The sequence below is a fragment of the Camelus dromedarius genome, chromosome 17 (assembly GCF_036321535.1).
Source record: "Camelus dromedarius isolate mCamDro1 chromosome 17, mCamDro1.pat, whole genome shotgun sequence".
In the NCBI taxonomy this organism is placed as follows: Eukaryota; Metazoa; Chordata; class Mammalia; order Artiodactyla; family Camelidae; genus Camelus; species Camelus dromedarius.
Genome location: NC_087452.1, coordinates 48,244,631 through 48,258,829, shown reverse-complemented (window position 1 = coordinate 48,258,829; position 14,199 = coordinate 48,244,631). Strand labels below are relative to the sequence as shown.

The window sequence follows — 14,199 nt, the reverse complement described above, 5'->3', positions numbered from 1 at the left end:
GGGCCCATATAAATGTCCCAGTAAATTCTATTATTTTCACCCCCACTAAAAATGTGTTATCCAAACACTGTCCATGTTATTCAAACACTTTGTAAATTCTGAACAGACTTGCTGCCGGTTCTCCTTTTAACCCTAGGAAAACATTCCAACATTAACCGGTCACCAGCGCTTCGCCTGGACTCTGGGAAAAAGTCAATAGGTTTTTTGTGGTGAGTTGGTCCTTTTACTATTTATCTGTGGCTTTTTCTTTGTTGATGTTACATTTTATTTCACCATCTCAGGTTCACTCTTTGGCCCTTTGTTCTCTGTTGGCCAGACCAGCCACCCCCACTGCGCTTTCTGAAGGGGGAGTGAGCTTTCTTCACCAGAAGTTTGTTCATGGTTCACTTTTTTGGTGTTTTTTTTTTTTTTTCTTAAAGAAAACGTCCCACAAGATAAAACATTTTTGCAAGAACAAGTAGTGTTGATTTTGTTGAGAACAACAAGATACTTCCACCAACACTTTCACTTTTATAGGAATTTGAATTCACCATTACCCTGAAACAGGCTGATCATTTGCTTTCAATAAATCACCAGGTCCACAAACGTGTGGGGCAAAGGGTTATATTAAACCCACTGTATTTTTTAAACACATCTGACCAATTTAAACTATGATCTTTAGCTATCAACCCATGTATTTTGATTGCTAAGTGCAATTGTGGGTCACTATCAAAATACGAAGGGGCAGGAGAACCCTGGAATGAACATTAATAAACATACCCCACATTGCTTATTACAAAAAATAAGTGATCTTTTCTTAAACACGAATCAAGGATCTTTTTCTTTACAAAAGTATTTCTTAAACTGCAAATGAAATCCTGGATTTAACTGCTGTCATATCACCACCACCACCACCACCATCACATTTATGGAAGAAGACAGATTCACGTAAGTAACAAGAAAGACCACAGGAGCCAAAATCAAGTGCAAGACTGTTAACGATAAATGATGGGAATGTTTGGCTAAGCATTGCCACATTACAAGGTGAGTTACACAGGGCTCCCCCATCTCACTTTTGCACCTCAAAAGGCCTGGTTCTTAGTAGATATTCATTTCTTAATTGAAAAAAAAAATGAGTTACTAAATCTGTAGACATGAACAGACAAAAGAGTCCAAGGACAGTGTCAGATCTCAGCTTTATAACCATGGAGACAAAGTGAATTTTTTGTTTGTTTGTTTCTAAAAGAAAAAGAGAACACAGATGTTCCTAACGTAATAGATTTGGCGTTTTTATTTATTTATTTATTTATTTATTTATTTATTTATTTATTTATTTATTTATTTATTTTGGAGGGGTAGGTAATTAAACTTTTCTTTCTTCCTTTCTTCTTCATGGAGGTACTGGGGATTGAACTCAGGACCTTGTGCATGCAAGGCACACACTCTACTACTGAGCTCTACCCTCCCCCCACATCATTTTTACACTTTTTCAGATGTTAAATGTTTAAATCTTTTCGAGATCTTTCCTAACCCAGAGTTCTTACATTATCGCAAGGTTCGCCGTGTGCAGGTCAATGTGAAAATTCTTCCACCGGAAGACAGAGAAGTGAGTGCCGGAATCGCGGTACAGCTGTTAGTGGGAACAACCACCAAGGAGAGATAGCACCCGGCACATACATCGCTCACACGTCGCTAACCGAGTTGGCAGAAGCAGTGGAAATGAATGTTTCAACAGAAGGCACCCCTATGACACGGTGCGACAGGATGTCCACTCAACAGGTGGGCTGAATCCAATCCGGTTGACCCAGGCTTCAATATGACCAGGGTGGCTGGAATCTCCCATCCAGGCCCCTATGTGAGAAACCAGGAGAGGGGAAGTCTGGGTTGGGGAGTTACTCAGCAGAAAGTGTTAAGCCCCGTAAGATAACCAAGAAAGGAGAGGGAGGGAGGAGGCGGAGGGAAGGAAGGTCAACAGGAAAGAGACCAAAGAGATCATTCCTCAAACTGCTCTTTTCAGATCCCTAAGAGGAAAGCAGAACGTTGTCTGCAGAACCGTCTGTGTTGGTGGCTCTACCTTTTTCTAGCTTAGTGGATCTGGGCAAGCTCCCTAACTTCTCTGTCCCCAGTGCTCACTTGGAATAATAGCACACACAGCATCTAACACACAGGAACGTCTGGAATCTTTCCTATTGTTCCATCACACTTCCACTGAGCCCACTTTTGGCCCTTCTTATTAGATACCGGGCCTCAAGGAGGGCGCAGGGCCCTCAGTCTTCGTCCTCCAGAGATTCTCAGTCTGATCGGGGAGGAGGCCAGGAGACGGAGGTCAAAGGCACCGGGAACCAGACATTGGATGCAGGAGTGAGCCGATCAGACGTGAGAGGAGAGCCCCCGGTTGTCCCATCAGCTCCTCTGCGTTTCCCCAGGAGCGGGGGGCCGCCCAGCGCCCGGCGGGCGAGCGGGAGGGAAGGCGCACTTCAAAGCGAGGCGCGGGCGCGCGGCCGGGGTGCGCCTTCCGCCCGCTCCAGGCCACCATTAGCATCTGTTTTTCTCCAGCCTCCCGCCCTCCCGCCCCCCGCCGGGATGCTGCCGTTCAGGCCGATTACTGGTCAAAGAGGGTATTTATTTCAGGTTTCGCTCCCCACCTCCTCGGTTGAACGCCCGACGACGAAGGAGTTAAGTGAAGAGTCGGAAGCCTCCCGCGGGGCACCCCGAACTGGGACTCCCTGAAAGGACTTCTTCGTCTGCCGCCCCGGCGGCGGCATCTGCAAGTCGAGAAGACAAGAGCTGGGCAAGATCAACCGTAGAGGGCAGCCTGGAGGAGGCCGCCGAGTCCAGGTGGACCCGGGTGGTTTAACCGCTCTGCGGGTCCATGGCGGGGGTGGGGGTGGGGCGTGGAGGCGCCTCCTCCCATTGATGCTGAGGGGCCACAGGAGAGGAGTGTCTAAGGGGAGCAAAGGGCAGCTGGGATCATTTCCCCACCCCTTTCGGGCTGACTTTTCAAGAACAGAGTTCATCCTCGAGTCCACAGTCAAAGGAGGCAAACAATGAAAGCAGCCGCCGCTGACTATAGGCCAGACCCTCTGCTTTACATTTATGACTTTAAAATCAGCCCCCTACATTCTTACCTTCCCATTTTACAGAAGAGCAAAGTGATGCTTGGAGAGGTGACGGCCCTGTCCGAAGGCACACAGCTAAAAATGGTAGCCTGGGAATTTGAATCCAGGAGGTCTGAGCTGCGGGGCTCCCACTGAAGGGTTAAGTATGTGTGAATGGGGCGGGGTGTGGATCGTTGCTTTTCTTTGAGGGGGAAGGCTCTGATGTGGGCGTTAGCACGGAGACCCCGCGGGGCTTCGGAGGGGGAAGCGAGGGGACTGAGTTCGGTGCCCATCTGCGGCCGCCGGACTTTAAGGCTGAATCTCTCTGGAGGAAGCTGGGCCCCATAACTCCACCCTAAATCCCATCCTGGGTTCGAGTTGGTCCTTCTTGCTTGGGGTAAGCTTAGCAGGGGTGCACTGCTCTCTACAAGCTAAGGCTGAACCAGGCCCTTGGCATACAATGTCTTACCGCACAAAGGGAGGTACTTTTATCATCCCATTTTACAGAGAGGAAAACCGAGGCTGCAAGAGGCAAAGGAAACTTGCTCGAGGGCGCACGACTTGTGAGCAGCAGGCCCGGGTGGATCTGGAAGCTGGGGAGGCCACGCGCTTTCCCTGGAACTCTGAAAACTGGGGTCTCTCGGTCTTGAGCTTTAATAGAAAACTGGGGTCTCTCGGACTCCAGCTTTCGCCGAAGGGCGATCGGCAGAGGGGGCGGCGCCAAAGCAGAGCCAGTTCTCCACCTTCTGCCTGCCGGGTTTCCTCTTCTCTTAGCCTTCCCAGCCGCGGGTCCCAAGGGCCAGGGCTGGGATTTGGAGCCCTTGTCGCCTCTAGGGCAGACGCTCGAGGCCCCTGAATGGCGGACGGGCCTGCGGGGTGGGAAGCGGGCTTGCCTGGTGGGCCAGCCCCCCCCCCCCAACCCCCGCTGCGCGCCGGGCTTCTGCGGCCGCCCCCACCCCGCGATGCGCAGCTCGGGGACGCGCCTCGCGCTCAGAGAAGCGGACTCCACCTCCAGGGAGCCGCCCAGGGCTCCGAGCGCGCGGCAAACGCCCGCCTCCCTAGGCACTGTCGCTCCCACCGCCGCCCCGGGAGGCGGCCTGAGCGAAAAATGCCGATTCCAGGCAGAGGCTGGAACCCACCCGTCTGGGCCCGAGCCAGCAAAGGCCTCTCCGGGCGCGCGTTCCTGGTTTTTGCCCTGCCGCCGGCTTCCAACTCCAAAGACACTCCGGGTTGTATTCGGGCAGTCGAGCGCCTCAGTTTTCCCTCGATCCTTTTGTCTTGAATAAAAACATATGGCGGAGGGGGTCCCCACAGGTTTCCCACGGCCCCCTACCTTTGCCTTTTCACACAGGAGAACCTTTCTCCCTGTGTGTTAGGTGAGCGTCACAGGTAGTGACTAGTTTGGACTTCTTGTCCTCCACCAACCAGAGATAAACCTGTCTGTGTTATTATATGTACTCTGGTGTGTTTCTATAATAAAATACAGTATCTTTCACAATAGGGTATGTTATGTACAGCATCCAGCAATATATAATATAAAATCAATATATATTTTAAAACATATTTGCACAAGGCTTAAAAAACTCAAAAAGCCACCCGGTTGCAACGCCTCGCGCCTTGGCCTGCTGGCCACCACGGTTAATTTCTTGTGTATTTCCGGGGCTTGGTATATATACATTGGTACCAGTAAGTTAAGTGTATGTACTCGAATTTCCCCGTCTGTCCCCTACCCATCCTCTCGCTTTTATATACACTATTCAACATCTTGCTTTTTTTCACTTAAAATGCATCTTTAAGTTGGTTCCTGGAGAAGTCGGGGTTTTTGCTAGCTCAACACACCCCAGGGGCACAATTGGCGGGAAACGTTTAGATAAATGGGGGGCGCTAGGATGGGGGGCTTTTCTTGCAGCCCCGGTCCTCTGGGAGGCCGCCTGAGGATCTGCGCCCCCGGAAGCTCGCGGCTGGAGGGGAGGTTTGCGCCGGGGAAGGCGCAGCGCCCCCTCGCTCCGCGCGCGCGGAACCCCGCCTGAGCCTCGCTGTAGGAGTTTCCCTTCCTTTGAGACCCTCCCATTGTTTGTCCTCCAAGACCCCAGAAGTGGGTAAACAACCTCACGGACCTGCCTGTGCTCTGGTGGCTCCTGGGCTGGGGAGCGATCTGTTAGACAGCGCATTGCTGATCAAAGCGGAGGACCGGGAGGGGACAGTCAGTCCCATTAACATCTCGCTTGGCTTGGTTGCTGGTGGCGGGTGAAGTTGGGCAGGCGCAGGCCAGAAATGCGTGTTACCAGAGGCCCAAGGAGTGACCCGATCTGAATTACTTCCTAAAATCCCTTTAACTCTTGAAGAAGCCCAAGCTGCCTACGCTTGTGCTTAGAAGGCGCGCAGGGAGGCTCAGGTCATAGCAGGCGACGGGACGCTGGGGTACAGCACTGGACGAGGTTGACAAGGAAAAGCTTCCATGTTCCCCAGGAGCAGGTGGAAGATACAGACATCATGATGAATAGTTAAGAGAATATCCAAAAATCATTACACAGGGTAATAATGTAGGGTTTCCCAGTCTTGGCAGAATCACCTGGGGAGCTCTGAAAAATCCCCATGTCCGGGTGGCACCCCAGAACAATTACATCAGAATTTCTCAGAGAGAGAGACCCAGGCTTCAGTATTACCCAAAGATCTCCAGGTGATTCCAATATGCAGCAAAGTTGGAGAACTGCTGGGTTTATGGGTTTGCAGGCTGGAGGAGTTCTTTCAGAAGAGTTGACGTTTGAGCTCAGAAGTGAATGGGAACACGTTGTGCCCAGTCCTGCGCTTGTTCGTGCTCTGGGGGTGGTGGTGCAGATGGCAGAAAGGGCGGTTTAAGAGCAGAAGAAGACAAGGGATAGTTAAGCATCTTGTTACCATGCTTTGCTTCCCTGGGAGTCTCAATTTCCCAATTCCTAGGGAAGCTTTGAAGACGACCGGAAAAGACCTAGTTTAAAATGATTGCTTTAAAGACAAAACTTAAAAATCAAATAATGCATGGAAATATTTAAAAAATAGAATAATGCTGGAAAGCTGCTGACAGCAACCTCATGAGATATTTCATGAGGACATTTCATCAAATCTAAGATGCCATCCGTTAACAGGCATCATCATTTTGTTCGCCACTAAGAAACAAAAAAGCCTGCTCCTAAATTTTTTCTTTTGTGCTTATTGAAAGAATGGCTTACGTAGGCAGTGTTATTTTCATATTTCGCTCATACACGCATAAACAGCAAAGTAAAAGCTGTGTCACAGCAGTAACAGCTATGTCACAACTGCCACCTGGCCGGCAGTGATTGTAAGACCCCGTTGATTGTTGCTTGTGGATTTCCAGAAATTAAAAGATGTGTCATAGAATGGACGCAAGCCAGGGTCGGCCAACCAGCTCACCTTTCAGCTCACTGAATTATCACAGTAACCATATGAGGTAGGAACTATTATTTTGTGGGGGGAGGAGGTAATTTATTTATTTATTTATTTTTTGGTGGAGGTACCGGGGATTGAACCCAGGACCTCCTGCATGCTAAGCGTGGGCTCCACCATTTGGGCTATACCGTCCCCCCAGGAACTCGTTTTTATTAGTGACATTTTACAGGTGAGAAAGCTGAGGCACCGTAAGGTGAGTTACTACCAAGTTGTAGAGACTGGATAGAAATCCACTTGGGGTTGAATCACCACGCGAAGATGAATCCAGTCAAGTCAACTCTCAGAAAAGTTCGGAGGAGGGAACTTCAGGGGGAAGGAGGCGTGGGGGGACTGGAGAACTCAAAAACGTTGTAGGCTGAGATCTCCATTCTAGTTGGACCTCAGTTTTGTAACTGGGGATAAAAAAGGTCACATGGGAAAGCAGTATTATACGGTCCAGAGCATCCCCATCACCCATTAAAAGAACCTATAAAGGAATATCTGCATCTTCACGCTCAGCAAGCTTTTTCCACACGGAGCGTACATGTAAGACGAGCATCCATACCAAGAAGTCCAGTATGGCGTCAACTTCAGGAGTCTCCCACGCCCGAGACTTGACCACCATTTTGACTCCGCCCACCATTGACCAGCCTTCTCCATGTTTGAGTTTCATGTAAATGGGATCTTACAGTGTGTTCTTTGTGTCCACCTTCTTTCATTCAACTTTTCCAGGAGATTGACTCCTGTTGCTGTGTGCCGTTTGCATTTGTGCAGTCTCCGAGCTGTGTCATATACACATATAATTTATTCATTCTACTGCTGGAGACATTCGGGTTGTTTCCACTGGCTTGGTTTATCATGGGTATTGCTGGAAGGCTGGAATGAACATTCTTGAACGTGTGCTTTGGTGAACTGTATTCCATTTCTGTATGTGCAAGAGTGAGATCGCTGGGTCATAGAGGTCAGACTATATGTATATTTTAGAATTATTTTATTTTTTAAAAAATTTTTTGGAGGAGGGAGGTAATTAGGTTTCTTTATTTTTTAATGGAGTTACTGGGGATTGAACCCAGTACCTTGTGCATTCTAAACACACACTCTACCACAGAGCTATGCCCCCTACTCCCAGACTATATATATATATTTTAAATTTTATTTTATTTATGGGCTATTTTTAGCACCCTCCCTATACTCTTAGGACTTAATTGTGTTATACTGTTTTTAAAACGTTGTGTCAATTTCCAGTGTAGAGCACAATTTTTCAGTTATACATGAACATACTTATATTCATTATCGCATTCTTTTTCACTGTGAGCTACCACAAGATCTTGTATACATTTCCTTGTGCTACATCTTGTTTATCTATTCTAAATATACCTGTCAGTATCTACAAATTTCGAACTCTCAGCCAGACTATATATTTTTGAACAAAGTAACATTTTAAAATCTTGGGCTATTTTTAGCACCCTCCCTATACTCTTAGGACTTAATTGTGTCAATGTTTAGGAGCATTAAGAGCAGGGGTATCAGAAAAGGACACAAATGAATTTATCTACAAAAGAGAAACAGACTCATAGACATAGAGAACAAATTTATGGTTACCAGAGGGTAAAGGGGGTGGGAAGTGATAAAATTGGGAATTTGAAAATTGCACCTCTTGATGGAAATGCTAGCCATCTTGATTGTAGTGGTGGTGTCATGGGTGTAGACATCTATCAAAATTCATCAAAGTGTACATCTGAAATGTGTGTAGTTTACTGTACAGGAATCATACCACAATAAAGGTGTTAAAGAATAAAATAAAAATGGTCAAAGTAGTAAAATCAATTTTTTTAAAATATTTTTTTATTGAAGTATAGTCAGTTTACAAGTAAATTATTTATTTGTAAATAAATAAATTGGTAACTATTAAAAATAGTTAAATAATAGTGTCTTATACCTGACTTTCGTGGGACTCCTTCTCATGTGAAATCATTCAGCCTGATGCTAAATTCCAACTATATATAACAAATATAGGAATTTAGAATACATTTGAATGGTTTTATAAGTACGTATTTGTGCATGTATTTGGTGGATTTATACAAATTAAGGAATTTGCCATTTATTCTCATTTTATCTGAGATGATGTCCTATTTCTTTCCAAATCTGAAATATCATGTTGGTTCAAGTGAATTATTTTTAACGTCTTTGGAGGTTGGTATACTTTTCCCTCTTTAATCCATCATTATGGTGAATTTTACTGAAAGATTCTCTAATAGACAACACCCTTGTGCTCTCAGAGTAAACTGGCTGTGGTTGTATTTTATACCCACAGTGCAGGGCTAGGCTTGCACTAATCTAATATTTAAGGGTTTTGCATTAATTTTATTTACTTATTTATTTTAGACGTTTTTATTTGTTTGCTTGGCTTGGAGGATTAGGTTTACTTATTTATTTATTTATTTATTTATTTATTTATTTATTTATTTATTTATTTATTTGGGGGTGGTGGTAATTAAGTTTATTTACTAATTTGTTTTTAGAGGAGGTTCTGGGAATGGAACCCAGGACCTTGTGCATGATAAGCATGCGCTCTACCACTGACCTATACCCTTCCTCCCTCCCCCATGCCTGTCTCTTTTATTCACCACTGTATCTTGTATCCTCAGTTCCTAGAAGGGAGTGTTCCACAGAGCAGATTTTTTTTTTTTTTAATTTGAGTAGAGTCAGTTGCAATGTGTCAATTTCTGGTGTCCAGCATCATGTCCCAGTCATGCATATACAGACATATGTTCATCTTCATATTCTTTTTCATTAAAGGTTATTACAAGATATTGAATATAGTTCCACAGAGCAGATGTATGATACATAGAACGTGATTGGGGGAATGTCTTAGAGCGGTCACTGGCTCCCGCCTTTGAATTTGGGGTAGGCTTTGGGATTCAGGTACCAGCCCATTATATTGATATTATACCTATATTCTTGAAAGTTTGACATTGTGTTGTTTGCTCCTTAAAAAATATGAAAAAATATAAATTAAAAAAAATTTTTGGAGGGAGGTAACTAGGTTTATTTATTTATTTATTTATTTACAGGAGGTACTGGGGATTGAACCCAGGACCTAATGCATGATAAGCATGCGTTCTACCACTTGAGCTATACCCTCCCCTCCTTAAATTTGTTTTATAATTGCAATTGCTGTCATGATTTGCCATTAGCTATAATTAAATGGATGTCGAGCCTCTTGCCCGTCCTTTGCGCACTGACCTCTGCATTTCCAGTCTCTTTTGCGTGGCTGGATTGCATTATCATACAGATTTTCTTTTTACAGGAAAACTTTGCAGGGGCTAGCTCCCTATCACCTAATCACCTCTCCTCTTTCTCTCCCTCCCTACTTTCCTTCCTTCCTTCCTCTTTTTTTATTTTTCTAAGTCATTTTTTTCTTTTTAGAATAACTAATACATTCAACTGGTTTAAAATTCAAGAACAAAACAGGGAAAATGTTCTTTCCTCTTCTTTCCCAGCCACTCAGTCACTCTTCCCAGACACAACCAATATTATCACTTTTTTAAATGAACGTGTCTAGAGATAATTTATTCAAATAGAGGCATATTTATTTATTTATTTTAAACTTACTTTATTTTATTTTTTGAGAGGGGAGGTAATTAGGTTTACTTATTTAAGTTTAGAGGAGGTACTGGGGATTGAACCCAGGACCTTGTGCATGCTAAGCACATGTTCTACCAATTGAGCTATAACCTCCCCCAGAGGCATATTTATTGATAATTTGAGTTTTTCCACTGGCAGCCTATTGTAACACTGTTCTGTATCATGCTTTTTTTTCCCCCTCTTAACAATGTATGTTGGAAATTATTTCATATCAGTACCGAGCTTCCTCATTGTCTGGCCAGTTGTGAGAGTAGTCCGTGAATGCACCATGGTTATCTCTCCATTTCCCCACTGATGGTCATTTAAGACATTTGCAGTCCAGAGAGTGCTACACTAGGTAGCCTTTTGCATTGCTGAGTCCCTTCCTATTCAGCACCGACTGAGTCAGAATTTCTGAGGTTGTGCCTTTGTATGAAAGCCTCTTGGTTGAATGCAATATACAGAGACCCGCCCCTCAGGCAGGTATTCCTTAGACCCTAGGAAACCTTCGTTTTGTGACCCTTGGCACCCCGTTACTTCCTACTGGTGATGGGAGGAGGGATCCCTTTGAGATGTTCCCATCTTCCCCTGGGCCAGCTGTGCTCCCAAGCCTGTCGGAGCTTCCAGAGTTGTAGCCAGCACCTTCAGTTTGACTTACTCCTCCTGTTTAGTGACAACTCAGAGTTGACTCTCAGGGTTCCTTTCAATGTGTTGAGGATTTTTCTGTCTCTGGGTGGCTTTTATCCCAGTTTATAGTATTGGGATATTTGTCCCTTGTTCTGATGTGGCAGGCTTATTACTTATCACTTTGAGTCTTTTATCTCTTGTTCATTTTGTTCCACTTTGCAGGGGGCTGTTCTGTAAGCCTGGGCCACCTTTCACAGAAGTCTATTTTACATTTATTGTATTATTAAATCAATTGTTTAGAAATGTGATTATTCATTTCACAGTTTTTCAATAACTTGCTATTATAATAATATAAAAATAAAATAAGTCTATGTTTGGATTTCCTTTTTTTTTTTTTTTTTTTTTGCAGAGGGAGACAATTAGGCTTATTTATTTATGAGTAATTATTATTATTATTTTTAATGGAGGTACTGGGGATTAAACCCAGGACCTCATGCACACGAAGCATGTACTCTACCACTGAGCTCTACCTAGCTCCCTGAATTTTCTAATATCTGGAGTTTTAAGTTCTGTTTGCCTCACCCAACTATTTTTTTTGGTGGGGAAAGGGTAGTTCTTAGACTTGTTTTGAAATTAAAGCCTAAATTCAGGGTGACTAATCCATATGCTTCTAAGGGCCAGGCAGACAAAGTTAATGAGGGAAGCAGGGTTACTGTCATTTTCTTTTCTCTTAATGTATTACTGTGTTTGACATCGAGATATCAAGACATCAAGACATCAGAGTGGCCATCATTAAGAAGTCCACAAATGATCAATGCTGGAGAGGCTGTGGAGAAAAGGGAACCCTCCTACACTGTTGGTGGGAATGTAGTTTGGTGCAGCCATCATGGAAAACAGTGTGGAGATTCCTCAAAAGACTAGGAATAGACATACCCTATGATCCAGCAATCCCACTCCTGGGCATATATCTGGAGGGAACTCGAATTCAAAAAAATACATGCACCACAATGTTCATAGCAGCACTGTTTACAATAGCCAAGGCATGGAAGCAAACTAAATGTCCATCAACAGGTGACTAGATAAAGAAACTATGGTATATTTATACAATGGAATACTATTCAGCCATAAAAAAGAATAAAATAATGCCATTTACAGCAACGTGGATGGACCTGGTGATCATCATTCTAAGTGAAGTGAGTCAGAAGGAGAAAGAAAAATACCATATGATATTACACATATGTGGAATCTAAAAAGAAAAAAGGAAAAAGAGGACACTAATGAACTTCTCTGCAACATAGAAACAGACTTGCAGACATAGTAAATAGTCTTATGGTTATGGGGGGAAGTGGGTAGGAAGGGATAAATCTGGGAGTCTGAGATTTGCAAAGGTTAACTACGATATATAAAAATAGATTAAAAAAATTTCTTCTGTATAGCATGGGGAACTATATTCAATACCTTATAATAGCCTATAATGAAAAAGTATATGAAAAGCAATATATATATGTATAACTGAATCACTATGCTGTACACCAGAAATTATCACAACACTGTAAACTGACTATACCCAATTCAAAAAAATACAGTATCTGTAAAGTACAATAAAGCAAAACACAATAAAACAAACAAAAAAGAGCCTGTTTAAAAATATGAAAAACTAAAAAAAGGCCTATTTTTAAAATATTAAAAAATAAAAAATCCTTTTTAAAAAAAAAGAGATGTCATATGATTACCTGCCAGCAGGTCTGTTTGTTTAATAACCCTGGTTATTTTTCATGCCGTATTTAGTTGGTGTCCTTTAGTTTGCAGCTAAAAAGCATCCTAACTGATATATTTGTTTTCCCAGGGCTTTTTTTTGTGAAGAAAGAAACCCTATTGCAGGCCACACTATGTGTTTTAGTCTCTAATATTTAGTTATTATCTGATGAGAATTGGGTCATGTGTCCAGAAAACAGAGTTGTAAAGTTATCAAATCATTTTAATTTTAAAATTAAAGCCCCAAAGTAGTAGGCTACATAGGAGAGTATAAAAAATTTTCATGTCATTAAGAAGGATCATAAACTGTGTGAAGTTGTTTCCTCTTAACAGGATCACACATGTAAAATATGTCGTCTACATTTACGTTATGTATTTTCTTCTGGGGGCATTGCTAGTTTTGAAGGATTTATATTTGACAGATGGTACCTAATGCAGCTTTTCCCCCCTCGCCTATTGTGAAGAGGACACCTCTGCCAAGATTTCACAATATAAAAATTGCTCCTGTTTCCTAAAGGGCAAAAATGAATCACTTTCTTTTTGGATTAAGAACAAGTGAGTGTTGTTCAGCCACACATTGACGTGGCTTCCTCGCCAGAGCACTGACGTTGGATGCTGCGTATATTTTTGGAAGAAGAGTTTTTGTTTGATTCCCTAGAATAGCCAGTTACTGATGTTAAAGTGTTAAAGCTGGAGTCAAGGCATTTTGCACCGTATAGATCTTCTCACGTGGAGTTACAAAAATTCAAGGCAGTTTTAAAATAAAGAGTTTCACAATGTGTGTCTAATATGGACCCTCCATTCCCAACTTAACCATTACTAAAGAGTTCTTAGTTCATCGCCTAGCAGGTGAAGAAAGTAATATAACCTGTTTTGAAATGAAGGATCAAAACATAAGCTCAGTTTATTTTTGTTTTATCTAAATTCTAGTTAAATTTTTTTAAATTGAAGTATAGTCAGTTACAATGTGTCAATTTGTGGTGTCCAGCATCATGACCCAGTCATGCATGTACATACATATGTTTGTTTTTATATTCTTTTACATTAAAGGTTATTACAAGGTATTGACTATAGTTCCCTGTGCTGTACAGAAGAAATCTGTTTTTTATCTCTTTTTATACATAGTGGCTAACCTTTGCAAATCTCAAACTCCCAAATTTATCCCTTCCCACCCCCTTTCCCCCGGTAATCATAAAATTGTTTACTATCTGCGAGTCTGTTTCTGTTTTGTAGATGACTTTATTAGTGTCCTCTTTTTCCTTTCTTTCTTTTCTTTTTAGATTCCACATATGAGTTAACTTTTAAGACCCACACAAAGTGCCACTTCCTCCAGAAGGCTTTCGTGAGATTTTCGCTTTTAGCAACGCTTACTGTTTTGTTATTTGGCTTTTATTTTCTCTCTCACTTATTTTGTTCTCTATTTGTTGAATTTATGTAACGTTGCCTTCTCAACATGTTTATGCACTTCATGATTCAGACCTAGATCTCTGGCATAAATATCTGAGTGTAAATTATGGTCTATAGCCTCATAACCTAGCACCATATCACACTAGGCATATCATAAGACGTCCACCTGATTATGAGAGTAATCCACTTTTTAGGGAAGTGGTCTGAATGAGGACATATGTTATTAACTAGGTAATGAGACTTAATGAAATAGTTCATAAGATAGTCCTGAGCTACTATT

The 14,199-nt window shown here is 42.9% G+C and overlaps 1 non-coding gene across 1 annotated transcript; it reads right to left on the bottom strand.

The window, feature by feature from the left end:
* Positions 1 to 11,219: 11,219 nt before the first annotated feature.
* On the bottom strand, positions 11,220 to 11,295 carry TRNAT-CGU (transfer RNA threonine (anticodon CGU)). Its single transcript has one exon. It is a non-coding gene; the product is annotated as a tRNA-Thr (tRNA).
* Positions 11,296 to 14,199: the final 2,904 nt, after the last annotated feature.